Source organism: Spermophilus citellus (genome assembly GCF_964194105.1).
Source record: "Spermophilus citellus genome assembly, chromosome: 15".
Taxonomy (NCBI): Eukaryota; Metazoa; Chordata; class Mammalia; order Rodentia; family Sciuridae; genus Spermophilus; species Spermophilus citellus.
In genome coordinates, this window is record NC_138195.1 from 34,974,243 (window position 1) to 34,991,557 (window position 17,315).

The 17,315-nt window shown below is 37.9% G+C and overlaps 1 protein-coding gene across 10 annotated transcripts in view; it reads right to left on the reverse strand.

The window, feature by feature from the left end:
• Positions 1 to 12,468: 12,468 nt before the first annotated feature.
• The window catches only part of ANK3 (ankyrin 3), a 508,367-nt gene continuing 503,520 nt past the window's right edge, over positions 12,469 to 17,315 (reverse strand). For all 10 annotated transcript variants that reach the window (XM_081268444.1, XM_081268437.1, XM_081268443.1 and 7 more), the window contains one exon: positions 12,469 to 13,886. The gene's annotated coding sequence lies outside the window, so the exon portion shown is untranslated. The remainder of the gene's footprint in view (positions 13,887 to 17,315) is intronic.

Consider the following 17,315-nt stretch of genomic DNA (forward strand, 5'->3'; position numbering starts at 1 on the left):
TATTTTAGAGTTCTTGGACAGGTTGCTTACTTCTTGTCTCTGGGCTGGGTATTGAGACCATTTGTCCAGGGGTGAGGGTGGGAGAGAGGAGGCTACTGAAGCCTGAGGTACCAGAAGGAAATAGCGGTGGGACTGAAGTGCAGAATCCCAGAGAGTATATTCCTTGGCCTCTGCAGCAGAAAGTTACATCCTAGACCATGAAAGTTTATGTCACAAGCCTTTTACCTGCATTACTACTTGTAAGCCATGGAGAGCCCAGAAAGGCATTTTCCTTTGTTTTACATCCAAGTATAATCTACCACTACGAAAATAATAAAAAGTAGGTAACATTTATGGAGTGCTTACTATGTGTCAGACTTTTTGAAGTGCTTTATGTAGATGATCTCATTTACACTGTCTGTGGTTGGTAAAACTATCACCTCTATTTGCCAAATGAAGAAACATAAAGGTTAAGTAAATTACCTTAGGTCATACAACTAGTACAACATGATGCAAACTACAGAAAAGCATGTATGCACATGAAACTCTCCTTAATGTCTAAACACTGGGCCTGTTTTGAAAACTACTTTCATTTTTGTCTGAGTAGGCCCATACAGAATCTTGAGGGCTGTGCAGAGCAAGCATTACACTGGGCTCCTCGGTGTTAATTGTTATCCACATGGAGTTGTTTCCCTTCCTCCCACCCAGAAGATCAGGATTAGTGAAACCTCCACTCTGTTCAACTCAATTTTTATAGTTAAGGAAACTGAAGTTCAAAGATGTTAAGTAACTTGTCCAAGTTCTCACAGTGAATCTTTATTTGACCTTGAAAGAAGCTTGTTCTTTAGTCTGAAGGCAAGTAATAGGGTTCTATGTAGGGGAATAACATGATCTGAGAGATTTTTAAGGAGCTATCATGCTGTCTTCAAGGGCTAGAGGAGGGAATTCCAGTTAAGAGGTGGTTGCAGTTATCCAGATGAAGAGTGGGGGTCTAAGGCAGTGGTTGTGTGAATGGAGATAGTTGAGCAGACCAATGAAGGGGCTATTTGTTTTCTTTTTAAGTGGATGATTTTTGGGGAAGTGGTAGTAGTTGATGTTCCTCTGGTGTCTGATCTGGGCAAGGGATGAATGAAGATGTTATTCACACAGAATGACACCTGAGCTGACTTTCTTTGAAGGGATGGGCAGATGTTCACTTCTGGACATGAGGAGTTTGAGGTGTTGAGCGGAGAGGCTAGCAGACTGCTGATATGTGAATTTTTAAGCTCAGGACAGAGAACTAGGAGAAGATAATGATCTGAAAACAATCAAAACATGAGTATTTACTAAAGTCTGAGAAGAGATGAGATCACTCAAGGAGTTTTGGGTCTATCTCAGTAGTAAAAGTATAGGTGGGAGAAGGGTCCAGTGGCCCAAAGAGGCGGGAAGAGACAAAGAAAAGAGAATGAACAAAAAGGTTAAATGTTTCAAGGATTTTTTTAAAATAAGGCCCCCAAAATTCTTGTGAGAATATTTTGGTGTCCTGTCCCAGCCCCCCTTCAGTCATAAGGAAAGCCTCATAGGAACCCCACTGGAGCGGATGCCTTTTTAGACTAACTTTTCAGGTTGATCTATCAACCAACTTGGAGGCAGTAAATTGTGGTATAAGATGCAAGTTGTAGATTCTGCCACAAGCTGACTGTGGGACAACAAAAGCGTCACTTCTCTGGGTCCCACTTTGCTCGTGTTGCTTCCTCAGCAGTTCTGGTCCCAGATGCAGTTGTTTCTTGGTCTGCATTTGATATTGATTAGCTTTTAAATTGCACAAATGGCTTGTTCAAGGTCTTAAAAAAATCCTTATGGGAATGGTTAGAAAATGCTCTTAGCTAAAAGCATGCTCGACTTATTTGAAGGAATGTTAAGAAATTGCTTTGTTAATGTTATGTGAAAATTGGTTCCTAGGGTATATGACCAAAAAGAAGGCCTGATGGCCAGGTATATTCCTAGGTAACTCAAACACATTTTGAGTATAGTCTTGGCTTTCCAATCCTTAGAATTTTGTATGGTGATTCCAGTATATTAAATAGTCTTGCATTTGTTTGAGTACCTACTGTTCTCAAATAAGCTGAGGTGGAAAAACTTAAGATATGATCAACAGGTTGGCTGCTTAAAGCAGGGTTTGATCTTCTTGACCAACCCTAAATATTCTTCTCTTCCATTCTTTCCTCGTATTCTTTCTTCTCCAGTTGTGACCAAAAAAAAAAAAAAAAAAAAAAAAAAATTCTTGGAATGTATTCTTCTAGGCTTTGTTCCTTTTGCCTCAGCCTCTTTCCTCCACATAGGAAAATCCAACTCATTGCTCAAGTCTCAGCCCTCTTTGGGTTTTTTATTTCAAGACAAAGCTTCATTAAATTGCCTGGGCTGGGCTGAAACTTGCCATCCTCCCGCCTCCTCATCCCAAGTAGCTGGGATCATAGGGATGTGTGCCATCATGCCTGGCTAGGAATGAATTTGTTACATGCTACACTATATAGATGAACCTTGAAAACATTATATTAAATGAAATACTCCAAACACCAAAGGACTGACATTGTATGATTCCACCTATAGCGAATTTGTAGACAGAAGTAAAATAGAAGTTTTGAGGCCGGGAGCAGGGAATAATGGGGAACAGTTTAATAATTAGTTTCCATTTGGGATGATGAAATTACCCTGGAAATGGATAATGATGATGATTGCACAACATTGTGAATGTATTTAATGTTACTGGTTTATACTTTAAAATGGTTGAAATTGTTATGCCTATTTTACCACACACACACAAAAAAAGATGATGGAATTATGCTCGTAATCCCAGTAGCTCGGGAGGCTGAGGCAGGAGGATTGCAAGTTCAAAGGTAGCCTCAGCAATTTAGCAAAGCCCTTAATGGGCTGGAGATGTAGCTCAGTGGTTAAGAACCCCTGGGTTCAAGCTCTAGTGACAAAAGCGGGGGTGCTTTTGAGCCCATAGGTCCCAGTTCTGATTTCTTATTTTCAATAACTAGATGTATCTTGGACATATATAAATATTTAGGATGGTTCCTTGAACAAAGTGTGAACTAAATAGCACTTGAGTGGAATTTGATATATACCCGTTCCTTCCCTGTGTGCAAATTTTCAGCTTCTTTTGAAAAAATATGAGTTGACAATTCTGGGCCTGTTTCTGCACCATAATAGTTTGTTATAGCTTTTTGGTTGTGACATATGCTTTTAAGTTTCTGTTCTCTTTCCCTTTATAATGCTGTGTTCCAGGTTCCATAGGATTTGATTTTTTAGCTTTGTGAAGCTGGAAGAGTATAAATTGCAACTATGGGTTGGTCCCCCTTCCCAGGGTAAGAAATTTTGCAACAGTTATACAATGTAGACACTCAGGCTACTTGAGTAGATGTTTTCTGTTCCTGATCCACCAGTAAGGTTTTCATTCATCTAGAAAGATGGTTTATTTTTCTAGCACCAGTTTAGCAGGGACTCTGTTGTGCATGGGCAATTAAGAGAGGCATTTGAAGATCTGATGCTATGACACATACCAAATGACTTTAACAACCTTTCCATCACATGTCCTTGGTACAAGATGGAAAAATACCACGATAATACCTGACAGTCGGTAACAAAGCTCTCATGAAATGCTGTGGGGGGGAGTTGAATTATAAAGCACTTCTCAGCAAGTCTTCATTGGGGGTGGATGCTTAGCACCCTCAAAGGCAAACTGAAGTCTTTTTGATACTTTACAGTGAGTCACTAAAGATGTGTCTGGTTTTCCTTGACTTTCACTATACTTATCCTAAACCATACTTATTTTTTGCTTTATTCCATCTCTCATTTCTTTATTCAATATATGTTTGAGTGATTATTATTCTAAGCCCTATACTAAATGCTGCAGATATTGCAATGAATAAGAAGGACGAAAATAAGCATATAAATGAACAAGATGATTATAGTGATAAATGCTATGAAGGAAATAAAAATGGGATATCATAGAGTGTAATTGTGTGTGTGTAATTGTGTGTGTGTGTGTGTGTGTGTGTGTGTGTTTGGGAGGGGTAAAGATATATTGGAGAAGGTATCCACGGAACACCTGAAGAGTTGACATTTGAGATTGAGATGAGTCTCTCTGGTAGAAGGGATAGAAGGTACAAATGGTATGGGATAAGCTGACAAGGGACTTATTCTTAAGTAACAGAAGGGAAGCTAGTGTAGCTAGAGCTGTGTTATACAGAACACTAATCTGTAACAAGAGAAAGAATCGGTACCAGATTGCTAATCTGTATACCACCCTTTGGCATTCCATTGTAAATTTGTGTGCCACTTTCTTCTCAAGAAAGCCTTACTATTTTTTATAAAAAAGTTACCTGAACTGCTTGGTAACATAGTTGATTTAATTCTGATTCAGGTTTCTTATCTCACTACAGATAACATGATTCTCTTAGACCAGCCCATGGACTATACACATTATCACCGGTCTATTGTAGTGAGAGACAGGTATAAGATGTCATGCAGTGTGGTTATAGAGGCACACAGGAGTTGGATGAGATATGAAAATAGACATCCTGTCTTCACTAAAATACAATACAATGTGAGTAAATCTAAGCGACTCCTTTAGAGTTTCAGAGTTTGCAATGGTGCAAAGAGAATAACCATGTTGTGCTGAAGTACATCCAGCAGATGTTCTTAGGAACTGACTGACTTTCTTATACATATGAGCTTCACAGTGTAGATTAAAAACTGCACATCAAGACCCAGAATAGCAAAAGCAATTCTAAGCAGGAAGTGTGAATCTGGAGGTATAGCGATACCAGAGGTCAAACTGTACTACAAAGCAATAGTAACAAAAACAGCATGGTACTGGTACCAAAACAGGCGGGTGGACCAATGGTACAGAATAGAAGACACAGAGACTAATCCACAAAGTTACAACTATCTTATATTTGATAAAGGGGCTAAAAGCATGCAATGGAGGAAGGATAGCATCTTCAACAAATGGTGCTGGGAAAATTGGAAATCCATATGCAACAAAATGAAATTGAATCCCTTTCTCTCGCCATCCACAAAAATTAACTCAAAATGGATCAGGGAGCTAGATATCAAATCAGAGACACTGCGTCTGATAGAAGAAAAAGTTGGCTACGATCTACAAATTGTGGGGTCGGGCTCCAAATTCCTTAATAGGACACCCATAGCCCAAGAGTTAACAACCAGAATAAACAAATGGGACTTACTTAAACTAAAAAGTTTTTTCTCAGCAAGAGAAACAATAAAAGAGGTAAATAGAGAGCCTACATCCTGGGAACAAATCTTTACCCCCCACACCTCTGATAGAGCCCTAATATCCAGAATGTACAAAGAACTCAAAAAATTAAATAATAAGATAACAAATAACCCAATTAACAAATGGGCCAAGGACCTCAACAGACACTTCTCAGAGGAGGACATACAATCAATCAACAAGTTCATGAAAAAATGCTCACCATCTCTAGCAATCAGAGAAATGCAAATCAAAACCACCCTAAGATACCATCTCACTCCAGTAAGATTGGCAGCCATTATGAAGTCAAACAACAACAAGTGTTGGCGGGGATGTGGGGAAAAAGGTACACTTGTACACTGCTGGTGGGGCTGCAAAATGGTGAGGCCAATTTGGAAAGCAGTATGGAGATTCCTGGGAAAGCTGGGAATGGAACCACCATTTGACCCAGCTATTGCACTTCTCGGACTATTCCCTGAGGACCTTAAAAGAGCGCACTATAGGGATACGGCTGCATCAATGATTATAGCGGCACAATTCACAATAGCTAGACTGTGGAACCAACCTAGATGCCCTTCAATAGATGAATGGATAAAGAAAATGTGGCATCTATACACAATGGAATATTATGCAGCACTAAGAAATGACAAAATCATAGAATTTTCAGGGAAATGGATGGCATTAGAGCAGATTATGCTAAGTGAAGCTAGCCAAGCCCTAAAAAACAAATGCCAAATGTCTGCTTTGATATAAAGAGAACAACTAAGAACAGAACAGGAAGGAAGAGCATGTGGAAAAGACTACAGATAACAAAGACGAATGGGGGGAGAGAAACGGAGAGAGAAGGGAAAGCATATGGAAATGGTAGGAGACCTTCAAGGATACATAAAATTACAAGAGGCTATGAGGGGCAAGGGGGAGGGAAAAAAAAGGGAGAGAATTGAACAACAGCAGGGGAGATAGAGAGGGAAGATGGGAGGGGAGGGGAGGGGAGGGGTGATAGTAGGGGTTAGGAAAGGTAGCAGAATACAACAGACACTAATATGGCATTATGTAAAAATGTGAATATGTAACAGATGTGATTCGGCAATCTATATTTGGGGTGAAAATGGGAGTTCAAAACACAATTTGAGTCTAATGTATGAAAGATGATATATCATGAGCTATGTAATGCTTTAAATAATCAATAAAAAATTTAAAAAAAAAAAAAACTGCACATCAATAAATTTGTATAGCGTGATTCATAAATGTGCACTCTGAAAATTCCAAGAGCTGGTGGCAGAGCTTGAAAACTGGTGACCCATAGGCATATTTTATTTGGCCCAAAAATATTATTGGGGGAAGAATTTAAATAGTTACCAACATTTTAAAAACTTGGAAATCTTGCAGAAGTAGTTTGTATTATGCCACAAGACAGCCCCATTAGAAGGAGAATGTACTTCCCCAATACCCATCATGCCTTAATGTTTTATACCTGACAGGCGTATTAACTGGGAGAGAGGGTTATATCACAGTCACAACTGAAACATCCTTGTGGTTTATAGGAATGATTTATTTCTTGCTCACATTGCATGTTCACTGTGGGATGAATGTGGTTCTGTTCCACATCATCTTTCACCTCAACTTCATGTCATGGGGCAATATCTCTAGAATATAACTGGTGTTGAAGTAGGAGGAAAAGGAGCATGAATAAAGCAACCAACTCTATCTGCCCTCACTTCATTGTCCTAAGCAAGTTCTTTGGCAAAGGAGAAAGCAAGAGAACTGGATGTGTAATCCACCCTTAGGAAGAGGCTCTTTTTTTTTTTTTTTTTTTTTTTTTTTAAGAGAGTGAGAGAGGAGAGAGAGAGAATTTTTAATATTTATTTTTTAGTTCTCGGCGGACACAACATCTTTGTTGGTATGTGGTGCTGAGGATCCAACCCGGGCCCCACGCATGCCAGGCGAGCGCGCTACCGCTTGAGCCACATCCCCAGCCCGAGGCTCTTGATATTTATGTATAGTGTGGCCTACAGAACCTTTTGTTTTGGATGATTTGTGTGATCTCCATACACAGAAGTGTGACCACTCTGCCCTCTGGAACTTGAGAATTCAATTTAAGCATAGCCAGAAGCAGGAGAGCTGCTCTAAAGCTCATTGTGCCACAATTGTTGCCACTGTGACAGTTTGTTTTTGAGAGCCACATCCTTAAATGGGTTAATGTTTCATTTTTTTTCCTTAGATACCCTGTACTTCTTGCTTCAGATTATTCCTGGGGAAGGCATAATAACCACTGTACCAGTGTTAGCAAGACAGTCTGTGGGAGCTCTAGCTCTGTTTTTCAGTGCACCCAAGCATGACTACCAGGCGGTAAAGTGTGCCCCAAATGAGCTGTCAAGTATGCATTACAGCATAATAGATGTCTGGTGAGGCTTTACTATTGAGAACAAGTAAAGACTAGGCATGCAAAACTGAATATTATTACTCTACCAAGCTCTGCTTTTGGGACTGTGGAAAATAGGCCTTATTCTTAAAGAGCAAGGAAACTACCAGAGAAACTATCTGGGATGTGGAATAGAGTGTTGAGTTGTGGAGAATTCATTTAATTTACCTGAGCTACCAATGTGGGTTGGCATCAGCAGAGGAAATTTTGCGGAGAGGTCTGAGCTTTGTGGGACTTGATGGATGGAAGGAGAACATTGTGCATGAATTCAAATTTTCAATTGGTTTCACCTAAATCCAGAATCTCTGGTGGTAAGATCAGCTTGCATCACATAAAGTGCATCACATATGATGTGCTATAGTAGTTTGTTTCCTCCAGTCGTTCTAGGGATTCCCTTTCTGAAGAGTCCTAGATTTAGATTTCACACAGAGGCTGTTTGTATTCTTGCCATTTTGAAGGTTGTGGGAACTGATGTATCTCTTGCCTAAGACAGCATCTGAAAAGTGGTAGGCACTGAATACCTTCTGAGGAATGGGATGAAGGGAGGGAGAAATGCATTTGGGGAACCACATGATTCATCTTTCTTTTCTCAGTTAGTTATTCCATCTTCCTATTGGCATTGAGAGAGATGGGAGAGAAATCAGGTAGATATTTGGCTTGCTAAAACAAATTCTAAGCAGAATGGCATCAATTTTCTATCTTCCTTTTCCTTCAATCACATCAAATAGACTGGGAGTATAAAGGAATAGAATAGTTTGGGTTTGGGAGTCACTGGGGAAAGGAGGAAGAGGGAACTAGGGTAGACAAACACATGCCTGTTCAAAGGTGGCTGTTGTAGCTTTGCCTTTAAGTGATGGTTGCCATAAACAATTTCAGAAAATAGCATTGTTACATCTTCAGAATTTAAAGAGAACTCGAAATCCAAATTTTCACCTAAACCACTCTCCTGATTGAAAAATAAAATTTTGCTGTACAAGGGATTGAATTCGGGGAGCTCTATTATTGAGATACATCTCCAACTCTTTAAGATGTGTGTGTTTATTTTTTGAGACCAGGTTTTTCTAAATTGCTGAGACTGGACTCAAACTTGTTATCCTCCTGAACCAGCCTCCAGAATAGCTAGGATTAAATGTATGAGCCACCACCCTTGGCATGTTCATTATTTTTTCAACTCTGTGTACTTCAAGCGAAAACATCTCTGTAGGCCAGAGGAGTCCCAAGGGACTCCAGGATGTAATTTCTGAACTCTCTGGTGCTTAGAAACCCAGAAATATCTTAGTAAAAGCAAACTGAAGACAACTAAGTTGACGTTTACAGAGATGATGTGGAGGTTCCACATTCTTGTCTAGTTTCTCAATGGTTGGTCAGTGATAAAGATGGGACTCCACATGCAAAGGATGCCCACTTTAGGAACATGACTTGTGTGCCATTTGCTCATAAGGCACTTATACTTTCAACCCAATTATTTAGGACTTCTTGGCTAAATGGGGGTTATATATCTAAAATGGGCTAGTGAGGAATGATGACACAAGTTAGGCCTTGGTGAATGAATCATTAGAATTGAAGCCATGTTTTCCAATTTGGTTGAGTCTATAAAGAAAATGGTATATAGGGTAACATTGCCTAATCCTGTTCCTTGTCTTTGGATGTTTGTAGATTCATTTATTTATGGACTCATCACACATTTTTTCAAGTACCTATAAAGTATCAGGCACGATTCTAGATACAATATACAATAGTCCTTTCTAACCAATTGGGGATATGCTGCTTCAAGACCCCTAGTGGATTCCCCAAACCATGAATAGTACTAAGCCTTATACATTCTATATTTTTTCCTATTCATCAATGCTTATGATAAAGTTTAATTTGTAAAATAGGTACTGTAAGGGATTAATAAGTAATAAAAGAACACTTATAATAATACATTATAATATTTCAGAGCAGGGTGGACCATGAGTAACTGAAACTGGGAAAGGAAAACTGCAGACAGGAGCGGGGGACTACTGTATTGCACTATGGATGTAGCAGAGGACAAAACAAGTGTCTGAGAGTGTACAATCTAGTGTGGGGTCCGGTGTACCTCACAAAGAAGTCTTTTCAAAAGCTAGAAAGTCTATAATTCCACACAGATCTCAGAAATATGCCACTGCTTGAGTTAAATGGCATAAGAGAAATGGTAATCAAGGATGTTGGGGGAAATTAAACAGGGAAAGAGCTAATTTCTGAGATACAATGCTAAATTTTATTTTCTCTCTGTGTGTGCATGTGCATGAGAAGCAAAAATTTTTATTTGCTTATTTCTTGAATTTGAAGTACTCTTAGATGACATCCTTGGCCTGAAATTCTTTGTCATAGTCTTTAACCACTATACACAACTGCAAGATGCACTTTACAGAGTTAGCCCTCTGTCAATTTTACAGAGACCTACCCATTCTTCTAGTTTTTTATTGTCAATCAACCTTAATTAGGTTGATTTGGTGCTCGGCACAAAGCCTCCATCAACTTGACAAACATAGGCTCATTTCAGTTGGATGTAAGCACACATTAAAGATAGACTTGGCACAAAATTTACTTCTGAGTCCAGATGCTGCTTTTCCCATTTTGAAATATAGCATTTAGTCCTGTTAAAGAAATAAAAGCTATCAGACCTATTACTAAGGATGCTCATTAAAATCTATTCTAGTTTTTGTTTAGTGAAGAAGTGACACCACTCACTGCCTTTTGCCACTATTATTTAAAAAAAAGGCTCTTGTAAATTTGGTTCAAATCTCAATCTTGGAAATATTTACTTCTAGATTATTTGATCATCAATTCATGACAGAGAAGCAACATATGATTAGGAAATTGTATACCTTTTAATAATATAAGGGTCTCTTCAACAAATCAAGAATACCAAGACTCACCCAGATAAGAAATCAGTTTGGGATTGTTGGCTTCATCAGATACTTTGGGATGAGTTATCATTACTGTGATTTACTTCTGGACTTCTCACATATCCTTGTTGTTCAACCAAACATCAGCTGATGCTCATAATAACAAAGGCAAGCAAACAACTCTTTTTGTTTATTTGCCATGGAGAAAAACTTCAATCTTTATGGTACCCCAAGATAATACTAAAATGAACATGGTGGAACATCAAGATGAAGCAGGATAAGCAGTCCTTATTTACAGAGGAAAGGCTGGCTGCTTAGGCTGTTCAGTGAAGTAGATCCTGTGATGAAATGATCCTGTACAGTGTATGTACCATAATTTGGCAAAACAATAGTAATACTTTAACAAACTCAGTAATTTTGGTAGGAATAGAAAATGGAAAAACAGCAAATATCAGGCATTTATCAATCAGTCCTTTTTTTCCCCTTTTTACAGCAATGTCAAAGAAAAAACCTGAAAACATTTTTATAAGCTGGCAGGCCAAATACTATTATTAGGAATATATAACATATGCCCCATTCAGTCCATGTATACACATATAAATTATATATATACATATATGCAAATAAAATCCTATTATTTTGGATACTTCTGAGTAAATTTAAGAACTTTTTCTTGATCTTAAGCTCTTGATCACACATCTCAAATCATTTTTAGGTATATAAACATAACCACATAATACTTAGACAGGAACATGTCAAGTTTCTAGTTCAGGATAATCACCTTCTATCATTAATTCTTCACTGAAAAGGTAGAAGACACCTGTATTTGGACCCAGGTTTTGCAGAGGTTTTGGTACAAGTTGTTTTGTTTTTAACCTTTCAGGGATGTCAGTTTGCCTATCCTAAGATGATTTGGCAGAAGGGTAGGACATGTTTTGTTTATTTGGAACACCATGCAAATGTAGTCTAGCTCCATTCTTAATACAAAATAGTTTCTCTATGCTTCTATGTTGATATTGAATCCATTTTGGGAAGAATTCATTCCATTTGGTGATCATCTTTGACAGGCAACATAAGATATTGCTGAATGGCTCTAAGTACTCATTTCACTTATGAGGACTACTATTATCAAAAACAGTACCTAATTCATAAAATGATTCTGAGGGCTAATAACTGGAATGTACTTAATTAGAATGGAAAAGGGCATATAGTGAGCACTCAAGTTTACTGATGATTGGTTACTGTTAACATGAATACTACATGCCAGGCTCTGGGCTAGAGTAAGTTAAAAACAGCCTCTGGCCCGTGGTCCTGTAGAATTTAGAATCATGGAATGAGTGGGTTGAAAACTCCAGCAATGTTCAGGTTAGTTAGGACCCACAAATGTAATAAGTGAGGCTAGGTTTGGGAATGTAGTACCTTTATACCACACACCTGGATGGAGAGGGTCGGGACAACTTGACCCAATAAGTGGTCTTCTGAATATTCTTGCTAAATCTTGCTTTTCAAGAGAAGTTAGGAACTTGGATTATTAGGAGAAACCTCCCAACTTAGAAGAACTGGCAACAAATATTAAAAAACAAAATAATTGCTTTATGGGCTAAAAGCCACTGTAGGTAGGGTGGTTCCTGGTTGTATGTGCCAGTTTACAACTTTGTGACATGTTGTCTGTAGTTGACCCAATTTCTCACTTTTGGGAGGCAGCCCAAATAGATTACTTGTCATTTAATCTTTAATTCTTAGTTCCTTCACAAAATGCACAGTATTTAGATAAGCTGGAAGTCTGCAGAGCAGAATTGAATGTTGGAGACCATCTCTTTAAAGACCACAGAGCTGCAAATAGGACAGGTATATTGGTGTGGCCAGGATTCAGTTGACAAGGGTTTAGATAACTACTTTTTGCCAGAGAACACAAGAACACTGTAGAGCACAGATAGGTGAAGAGTTTTAACACAATTTATTTTATCTTTAAATAATTGACTAGGTCATCCAGTGTCTGGTTTTTCATACATATGTCATTAAAGTTATGTGTCAGTGAATGCTGATTTTATGTGAATCATCAACAAATTAAAGAATTTCACCAAAACCCAAATAAAAATGCCCTTTCAAACACAGCAGCCTTATTAACCTAATATGACACTGCTAGAATGGTTACAAATGATTGGCTTACTGAAAGTTGTCTACATTTCATGGCTGGTACACGATACAAGAATAATTTTATAGCGTGCTGCCATTCTACTAGCTAAGGATTTCTGTTCAGTCCATTTTAAATCTCCCCAGCTGGGGCCTCTTATGAGCACCATCCACCTCTATAGCGGCAAGCATTTCCCCCTTTTAAGCACTAACAGCATCCCCCCACCCCCTAAAGCAACTACTGCATAGGTTTTTTTTTTTTCTATTTTTAGGTCATTTCATTGAAAAATTGGCAATAGCAACAAATATTAGATGAAGGGCTTTGTGTTTACAGATAAAATCTTCTGTGTTGCAGTATACTGTAGTGTTTGCAAAATTGGAAAAGATTTAATCAAAATAAGGTGATACACATGCATCAAAATATTAGTATTCTGAAGAAAAATTTTCTCACAGAACTACAGAATTCCTCATTTTGGGAATTATTTAAATTTGCAGCAGATTTTAAAGATTTGCTTTTCTTTTTAAAATCAAGCTAGCAGTTTTGCATATACAAACATTATAATTGCTAATATACAAGAGTTGGTGAAGATTCCCCCCCACCCAGAATCCCTCCCTCCTCTTCTAGGGTGAAGTCACTTGAGACTCCTATTATGTTAAATGCATTTGCAATATTCTGTTTGTGTTCTAAGAGGCAGTGCCTTATCAACATTTATTCTATCTGTTAGAATTTTTTACAGTGTTATTATTTACAGCAAAACTATTGATGTTTTAAAAAAGAAACAAATAGTGTTTATACCCTGACAGTTTGGGTCCAAGAAAAATAAGGCGAGCTGTTGTGGATTTAGTAATTTTAGTGTTTCTACTTGATTTGATCATTACATCTCCTTCTGTCTCTTCTGGCGGCAGGAATTTCTTCCTTTTGTAAATGACACCAAATTACTTGAGATAAACTGTTAACAGCATGGCTTCTTGTATACACTGCATTGCTAATTGCACACGCGCCAATCCCGGAAATGAAAGTGAATTTCCATGCTCTGTAAATTGGCTCATGCTAAATTAAAATGAGTTGTTTTCTTTTTCTGGTTTTCTTTTTGCATAAAAAAATCATGCCATTAATGTGTGGAAGCAGCAAACACACACACCCTTCTCCGTAAATTTTCTACTTCCTTCTGATATTTCTTCCATGAATTTCTTTACCTGGCAGTAAAAACACATGATCCTGTGGAGAAAAAGACAGATATTCGTTAGCGAGTTTAGCTTTCTTTCCTTTAAAAACAAACAAAACTTGCCTTCCTTACTATTCAGTAGAAAACGTTAGAGAACCAGGGCCCATTCTTTTCTAAAGGGGTGGTACGCTACCTGCTAAATGCCTCAAAGGATAAAGGATAAGGCCGCAGGGTGTTCTAGAAAGCTCTTGGAAGGCAATAATCTAGCCCCCTGATCTTCATAGAAAATTACTTATGTAGTTGTTATTTTTAAGAATGTGTTGGAAAGACCCTCTCCTTGTTCTGACTCTGAAGCTCAGGTTACTTAGTCAAAAGCCAAAATGATGTGGATGAGAGGTGATCATTGATGTCTCCAAAAACATCAAAACGTATGAGGTCTGGGCACTAAGAGATAGGCATATGGAGTATCTCCATCATTTTTGTAGATTTATATATTCCTCACCCCCTAAAATCCAACTAATCTTTCAAAAAGGGGAAACAATTTCATTAGTTCATATGAAATTGTTTTGCTTTTCCACATGGAAATTAAAGACTAATTTCTACCATTGCAAAGAATACAGTTCCCATCTTTGCCTGCATTAGTTATGATGGGATAATTTCATTTGCACTTTATGTGGAGACTCGACTGAGAATGTCTTGTCTTACTGGAATTCCTGCATAAAGCATCAATGTTTTATGGTCGGTCTTAATGTGTCAAAATAAATCAACATTCTTGGCAGAGGTTTTCACTTCCCCGTCCCTGTACCAAGGATTGAACCCAGGGCCTCACATGTGCTAGGAAAGCACTGAGCTACATCCCAGCCCATTTTTTATTTTAAGACAAGGTCCTGCTAAGTTGCCCAGGTTGGCCTTGGACTTAAAATCCTCCTGCCTCAGCTTCCTCAGTACATAGAATTAAAAGCATGCACCACTGTGCCCAGCGAGGTTTCCATACTTCGGTGCAGTACTGTTATTTGTATGAATCTTTTTCCATGAAACAAAGTTCTTCCTATATATAGTCATTTTTCCTGGCTCAGTGAAAAATAACTGAAAAACTTGAAGACTTGCCTGAGAACAAGACTGCCTCTACAGAAATCCTGAGTAAGAACAATTTTAAGAATAACCCTGTTCACTCCCATATACACAACAAACTATTCTTCACAGATTCAGAAGAACCTTTAGAATTTTGCTTCTCTTGGGGGCCTGAGAGTATTACCAGCCACTTTGAGGTTGTTGACTTACCCCAGACAAGTTTCTCTTTAGATGGATCACCTAGGACACATATGTAAATACATTAGAACAGTACTTCCTCATCTTCCCACTGTGGGTCTGGACTTCCTTTTCTTGTTTTAAAAGTGCTACTGACCTCCATGCCCCAGGTCACTACTGCTTGGAGCCAAGAATACCAAAGTATCATTCCTTCTTGGGTGATTTCAACACCTCCCCCTCTCCCATGACTCTGCAGAAGTTCTAGAGAAGGAAAGTGACTCATTTTGGTAGATCACATTACAGAGAGTGGGCAAATCCAAGTAAGAAGATAAAGATTTTCGCACCTCTGTTTCTACCACTTAGTCCTAATCTTCCAGGCACCAGGCTTCTTAGATGAACCGATGATGTTACTACCACAGGGCTCTCTCCATTTCATTATAATGGAGAATTGTCAGCAGTTTTCTCTAGTTAAACTTCCCCCCACATTTTATACCTTAATTGGTACATAATTTATAAAGTATACTTCATCTATTATAAATAGTTTGATAATTTTTAGTAAATTTATATAGATGTAAAATCTCTCTAACTTGAGAACTTTCTTGTTTTCTTCATTTCTTCTAATAAATTAATCCAACTTTCCAGATTAATTTCATATTAAGGTCTTTCTCTTCTACATCAGTATGAGCAAACTTTATTTTCCTAGAAATAGTTTCTAAGACTCTAAAAAACCTCTTATGCCCATTTAAATTTAGTATGTTCTGGGTGATAGTTAAAAAAGTTGAAGTTACCCTTAAAAAATCTCTTGTTCTCAATCATGCAATTAGTTTGTGGGTCCCAACCACACAGGGTATTGAGATGTGGAATTGGACAAAAATCTTTTACCAAGTTCAGTGTTGTACAAAAAGATTAGAACCTTGGATAAGTGACTTTTTTATAAATAGACACTTTGTATAAACTGTGATAAAAACACCAACTGAAGGGACAGTGTGAAGGCAGGAGTCATCAATGGCATTTCAGAAACAGGATTCTGAATCGTCTCCCCTTGCTGGGTTTAGATAATGGATATGAGATAGACAGGTTTGATTTAGGAATTCTTTTGTGGGTTTGGTATGCCTTATACCTCCAAAGGCAGGAGAAACTAACTCAGAAAACCAATCATTCATGTAATTTCACAGTGATTTTTTTTTTAAAGAAACATTTTAAAATACAGAAAAAACAGCAGGTAAATGTTTCTTCACGGTAATTGACAATTCTCAAATATTATACTTCACATCTTCAAGTCATGTGTATAAAGGAACCAAACCTTCCTTTGTAGGCAGTTTTTAGTTCCCAACACCTAGCCTAAAGAAGTGCTATATCTCTAGCAGGATCTGAAGCTCTCTGAAGCCTACCCCCATACAGTTTTTTAAAATGCTCACTAATTCACACTGTCTTGTTTCATAATTTCTAGTGGTTTTAAAAACTGATTGAACAAAAGAATTATCTGGGAAAATTTAAATCCTAATATCTAGCCCACATTCCATATGGGCTTATCCAGAATTTCTTATGATTAGGCCAAGTACACAATTATTTTAAAATTCTTCAAGTGATTCCAGTGTTCTACTAAATTTGAGAGCTAGTGATGTGCCCTGGAGAAGTGCTTCTCAAAATTTAATATGCAGATAAATCACCTGTGGTGATCTTCAAATGTAGACTTTATCTCATAGGTCAAGGCTAAGCCCAGACATTCTGCATTTCATCGTAACTACATGCCCAGTATCAACTTCATTGTTTTCAAACTTTTTTTTTTAGCTCACAATTTGTATTCACCTGCATCCCCACCTTTTCTAATCATCAGATCTTTCTGTATGCTTCAAGTTTGTTTCAAATGCTCTCTCTATGGAAGGACAGACACTTGTGATCTATCTTTGTCACCTCTCATTTAGTGTGAGAATTGTCATAGCTTGAGGAAAGCCCTTCTGATACACCTTCCTCACAGCCCACGGAGGACAGATTTCTTTGCTCTAGTTCTTCCTTTCTCCCCATGTCCAGCTGCCTCTTCCTTCCCTTCTCCTGTCTCTAGTCATATGGGCAAGAATATTTTTTCTAAACAATAATTCTAACTACTTTAAAACTAAACTGTAGTTTATTATAATTGTAATTTCCAATTCATGCAGACTTTTTTCTTCAACTAATACCAATAGATGGGGCATTTTTGAGTTTGTTCTTTTCTAGTGACTTGTGGTTAAAAAAAT